This window comes from Bos indicus, chromosome 3, assembly GCF_029378745.1.
Source record: "Bos indicus isolate NIAB-ARS_2022 breed Sahiwal x Tharparkar chromosome 3, NIAB-ARS_B.indTharparkar_mat_pri_1.0, whole genome shotgun sequence".
Taxonomy (NCBI): Eukaryota; Metazoa; Chordata; class Mammalia; order Artiodactyla; family Bovidae; genus Bos; species Bos indicus.
In genome coordinates this window covers 91,202,073-91,208,185 of record NC_091762.1, presented here as the reverse complement: position 1 = coordinate 91,208,185, position 6,113 = coordinate 91,202,073, and the positions used below count along the sequence as shown (strand labels likewise).

At 44.6% G+C, this 6,113-nt stretch overlaps 1 non-coding gene across 1 annotated transcript; it reads right to left on the bottom strand.

Moving 5' to 3' along the window:
• Positions 1 to 372: 372 nt before the first annotated feature.
• On the bottom strand, positions 373 to 477 carry LOC139182368 (U6 spliceosomal RNA). Its single transcript, XR_011566035.1, has one exon. It is a non-coding gene; the product is annotated as a U6 spliceosomal RNA (small nuclear RNA).
• Between the last annotated feature and the right edge of the window lie 5,636 nt (positions 478 to 6,113).

Sequence of the window (6,113 nt, the reverse complement as noted above, 5' to 3'; positions counted from 1 at the left end):
TGAAAATGAAAGGATCTGGAACACAGCATTGGATCTAGTAGATAGTGGGTACTCAGTTAACAGTTGCCTCTTCTACTGTTCATCATCAATTTATTTTATTATTTTTTAAAAATTATTTTATTGAAGTGCAGTTGATTTAGAATGTTGTGTTAGTTTCTGGTGTACAGCAAAGTGACTCAGTTATACCTTCTTTTTCATATTCTTTTCCATTATGGCCTGTTGTAGGATATTGAATATAATTCCCTGTGCTATACAGTAGGATCTTGTGATTGATCCTTTCTACACAAAACAGTTTGCACCTGCTAATCCCAAACTCCCAATCTATTTCTCCCTCACCCCCCACCCCCTTGGCAACCATAAGTTTTTTCTCTAAAAAATATGGAATATTTCACAAATTTGTATACCATCCTTGTGCAATCTTGTGTCAACTTGTCTATATCATTCCAATTTTAGTATGTGTGCTGCCCAAGAGAGCCCCATCATCAATTTAATCATAAATTCTTGGAAGGAGGAACTTGGCACTATTTTAAATGATTATTACTGTCCATTGATTATCAGATGCATTGTGATTTTAGAACATTTATGTGGGAAAAAATGTCCTCTGAGACTTAAGAAAGTACCCCAGGGTGGTGATCTGCTTCCTGGTGTTATGCTCACTAATTCTCCTGGGATGGAGAAGGCTTCCCCAATGGTTGCTCTTAAACAGTTAATGTAACAAAAATCCAACTATTTAGATCAAATCACTGTCTTTGCTCTTGTGTTTAGAGTAAACATCAGTTTATTTATCACCAGTTCTTGAGTCATGATTTATCAGCAGATCTTGTGTGGGTTCCTGGAAGTGGTATGACCCTAGTCCTATTCACATGCTCCGGATCCTTCCTTCTCCTCAAGAGGCAGGATCTGGGCTGACATGGCAGATTGTGATGTTCTCTGGAAAACAAAGTGGTCCAGAGAATGTCCAGTTCTGATGTCACATGATGGGAATCAGACACCAGCAATCTGGCTTGAATTCAGTTGAAATGGTGGAGGGAGGAGGAACTCAAAGCCAGAAGCAGCAGCATCTCATGAGGACCTACTGTGTGCCATGGTGTGAGGTGCTTACACTTGTGATATTATTTAATCTTCACAACAACTCTGTGGGATGATGAGTATCCCACGTCACACAGATAGGAAAGCCAACATTCAGAGAGGTTAAGTCTCTTGTGCACAAGACGACATGGTTAGGGACAAACTCTGGTTATTCTAATGCTAGAGCCAATGCCCTTGACCACTGTACCATGAAAGACATTGAAAATAGCTGGTGATGTGTGCTTGGAGATAAGAAAAATCTCAGAGGGAATGCACTTGTTGTCTTCAAAGCCCTAGGAGGCAAAGCGATGAACTAAAACGATTACAGGGCCAGAGAGGCTGGAAGTATCCCCAGAGGCACACAGCTAATAAATGGTAGAGTCAGGATCGTAACCGGGGGCTGTTGTAAGATTTATTCCTGCTTCTATAAAAAGAAAAAGAACAACTACTTCAGAGAGTTGTTGGAGGAGTAAATGAAGCCACATTTGGAAACCATGTAGTCCTGATACTTAGCAAATGCTCAATAAATGCTTAATTCCCATCTCACCCATTTCCTTTGCTAAAAAGAGCTGATATGTGGAACAATTTTGTTAAGTGGTCCCTACTGTCTAAAAATTAGAGATTTAAGAGAGTCAGGGTGAATTTTCTCTTTAAAAATTTTTTTTTAATTAAAAAAATTAAAAACAAATGTTAATTCATTTTTGTCTGTGCTGGGTCTTCGTTGTTGCATGGGCTTTCTCTATTTGCAGTGAGTGAGGACTACTCTCTAATTGTGGTACACAGGCTTCTCATTGCAGTGGCTTCCCTCATTGCAGAGCACAGACTCTGAGAGCATGGGCTTCAGTAGTTGTGGCTCAGGGACTCAGTGATTGTGGCACACAGACTTAGTCGCTCTGCCCCACGTGGAATCTTCCCAGACTAGGGATCAAACCATGTCCTGTGCATTGGCAGGTGGATTCTTAACCACTGGACCACCAGGGAAGTCCCAGGATGAATTTTTAATTCAATTCCACAGATGTTTTCTAGACCCCTACTGAATGTCAAACCTAGAACTGGTCACTACGCATGCAGAGACAAGATGTGCGCCATGCCTTTAAGGCGTTTCCCTGGTGGTCCAGTGGTTCAGACTTCACTCTTCCACTGTAGGGAGCGTGGGTTCCAGTCCTGGTTGGGGAACTAAGACTCCACATGCCACTTGGTGTGGCCAAAAAAAAAAAAAAAATTCAAATCGTCACTTTCCACAGGTTAGGGACTGTTGACTGGCCACTGGGACCAGCTGCTCTGCCTTGTCCCCTACATCCCAGACAGAGAGGTTCTGTTCGCTCAGAACCAGATGCAGAAATGTAAACCAAGAGGCTTAGCATGCTGAAGTGCTTATTGCAGAACTGGGGGTGGGGTGGGGTGTGTGCAAGTCCTCAGCTGACATTTGATGTGGAAGCTGTGGTCAGGGCCATGGGACCACACACATGCTTCCTGGGTTTTCCCTGATATTGGGTGAGTGGGGACAGGGGGAAAGAGCAATGACCTGCAGGACAGGAAAAGAGAGGATTACAGTATGGTTTGACCAGGGTTCCAGATGATATGAGCAGCATGGAACAGGGAATGCCTGTGGGTCATAGTCATTGGCACTGTGGTTGGCTCTGCCTGGCTGAGGAAGTAGGGCTGCTTGTCCTTCCTGAAGGGAGCCTTCAGCCTCAGCCTCGACGCTGGTCTTCTTGTCTATCTCCTTTGAGTCTGTGAGCTCCCTGGGGAGAGACCCTGTGTTTTCTCTCTCTGGTCCCTGCAGTATCTTCCATGGGGTTGTGCAGGCCTGAGACAAGTCTCTGTTTCCCTAAGTGCATCCCTCACTGCTCCCCATCCTGTGCCTCAAATGTCAACTAACCAGACCACTGTGATCCTGGGAAGCAGTCCACCCATGTGTCCTCGTTTGGTGCTGCCTCGTGGAAAGAACGTGGGCTTTGGAGTCAGAGAGACCTGTTCTCACGCCTGTCGAGGCCTCACCTGTACATGTGGGAGGCTCTCTTGCAGGGTTATTGTAAACAGTAGTCACGCTGCATCTAGATCAGTCGAACATAGTCTTCCAAACGTCTTAGTAATTACTGGTTGCTGGTTCAGATGGTAAAGTGTCTGTCTACAATGCAGGAGACCTGGGTTCAATCCCTTGTTTGGGAAGATCCCCTGGAGAAGGAAATGGCAATCCACTCCAGTACTATTGCCTGGAAAATCCCATGGACAGAGGAGCCTGGTAGGCTACAGTTCATGGGGTCGCAGAGTCAGACACAACTGAGTGACTTCACTTTCACTTTCAAAGTAAAACATCAATTTCTGTTTAAAATTAAAGTAAATCCTTCAGTAAAATAAGCATGGCATTCAAATTCAAAAAATGCATGGGAATCATACATGAAAACCAATCTAGAAAAGGTTTTTTACAAGTCTGAACATTCAGCATCCCACGGGTAGTGCATCTGGGCACAATATCTTGTGTCAAGCACAGCCCTAAAGACTCTGTTTCTGGGTCAGGCACTTAAGGACAGGCCACAGGGTACTGACACTGCAGTCTGTCCTCCTTCTGAGTTCCTTTTAAAGGCCTGAGTTGTGTAGGGGCTGTGTCCCAGGCTCCCATGCCCCAGACCTCAAAGATGAAGCTGTGACCCAGTTCAGCTGTTTCATCTCAGTTCCCATGGAAGCAAGTGGTGAAGTGATGAACTGGAAGCAACACCATCTTTATTCCGTTGCCACCCTGCACCACAAAGATTTTGCATGGGGAGGCTATTTTTAGCACTGTTTTCTTTAACGTGTCTACCTGTGTTCTTGGATGGGACCTTAGGGATTCTTGTCTTTCTATTTCATTTTGTCTGCTCCATTCATCCCATTGTTGTTCAGTCACTCGGTCATGTCTGACTCTTTGCGACCCCATGCACTGCAGCACACCAGGCTTCCCTGTCTTTCACTGTCTCCCAGAGCTTGCTCAAACTCATGTCCATTGAGTTGGTAATGCCATCCAACCACCTCATCCTCTGTCATGGCCCCTTCTCCTGCCTTCAATCTTTCCCAGCATTAGGGTCTTTTCTAATGAGTTGGCTCTTCGCATCAGGTGGCCCAAATACTGCAGCTTCAGTTTCAGCATCAGTTCTTCCTATGAATATTCAGGATTGATTTCCTTTAGGATTGACTGGTTTGATCTCTTTGCAGTCCAAAAGACTCTCAAGAGTCTTTTCCAATACCACAGTTCAAAAGCATCAGTTCTTCAGCACTCAGCCTTCTTTACAGTCCAACTCTTACATTCATACCTGACTACTGGAAAAACCATAGCTTTGACTAGATGGACCTTTGTTGGCAAATCAATGTCTCTGTCATAATTTTTCTTCCAAGGAGCAAGCGTCTTTTAATTTCATGGCTGCAGTCCCCATCTGCAGTGATTTTGGAGCCAAAGAAAATAAAATCTGTCATGGTTTCCATTGTTTCCTCATCTGTTTGCATGAAGTGTTGGGACCAGATTCCATGATCTTAGTTTTTTGAATGTTGAGTTTTAAGCTAACTTTTTCACTCTCCTCTTCCACCTTCATCAAGAGGCTCTTTAGTTTCTCTTCACTTTCTGCCATAAGGGTGGTGTCATCTGCATATCTGAGGTTATTGACATTTCTCCTGACAATATTGATGACAGCTTGTGCTTCATCCAGCCTGGCATTTCTCATGATGTACTCTGCATACAAGTTAAATAAGCACGGTAATAATATACGGCCTTGACGTACTCCTTTCGCAATTTGGAACAAGTCTGTTGTTCCATGTCCAGTTCTAACTGTTGCTTCTTGACCTGCATACAGGTTTCTCAGGAGGCAGGTAAGTGAAAAAGTGAAAGTGAAAGTTTGCTCAGTCATGTCCGACTTTTTGTGACCCCATGGACTATACAGTCCATGAAATTTTCCAGGCCAGAATACTGGAGTGGGTAGCTGTTCCCTTCTCCAGTGGATCTTCCCAACCCAGGGATCGAACCCAGGTCTCCCACATTACAGGTGGATTCTTTACCATCTGAGCCACCAGGGAAACCCAATAATACTGGAGTGGGTAGCCTATCCCTTCTCCAGCGGATCTTCCCAACCCAGGAATTGAACTGGGGTCTCCTGCATTGCAGGTGGATTCTTTACCAGCTGAGCTACCAGAGAAGATGGTATTCCCATCTCTTTAAAAATTTCCCACAGTTTGTTGTGATCCACAGGGTCGAAGGCTTCAGTATAGTTAATTAAACAGAAGTAGACGTTTTTCTGGAATTCTCTTGTTGTTTCTATGATCCAATGGATGTTGGCAATTTGATCTCTAGTTCCTCTACCTTTTAAAAATCCAGTTTTAACATCTGGAAGTTCTAGGTTTATGAACTGTTGAAGCCTAGCTTGGAGAATTTTGAGCATTACTTTGCTAGTGTGTGAGATGAGTGTAATTGTTTGGTAGTTTGAGCATTCTTTGGCATTGCCTTTCTTTGGGATTGGAATGAAAACTGACCTTTTCCAATCCTGTGGCAAAACGTGGTCCACTGGAAAAGGGTATGGCAAACCACTTCAGCACTCCTGCCTTAAGAACCCCATGAAAGTATGAAAAGACAAAAGATTTATCCCATAATCAGAGTAAAATTGATTAGCTGAAAGACTGTTCCTTCTGACTACTCCTTGCCTACCTGGGGTCCTTGGGGCTGAGAAAGCCTGGGATCCATGGACACCAGCTGCTTGTTGGGCTGCAGTGGCCATACAGACCATGCAGCGGCATGGGGACCTGGGTGTGGGCAGTGACGCTGGGCCACCCCCTTGTCTGTGTTGTGCGTAAGCAGCAGCTGTTCTAAGTCTATGGCTGGGAGGGGTTGCTCACAGCCATGGGAGACCAGGACTCCCTCTGTGCTTCTCTGAACCCCACCAATGACCATTAGTCCCGAGGTTTAGTATTTGACAAACATGTATTGACCTCCTACATAAAGATCAGTTCCTGTGCCAGGTATATCCTGTTGTAAGTTCTCTTTCAGTGCCTTTTCCCACTTAATCCCTTGGCCTTGGACTAGC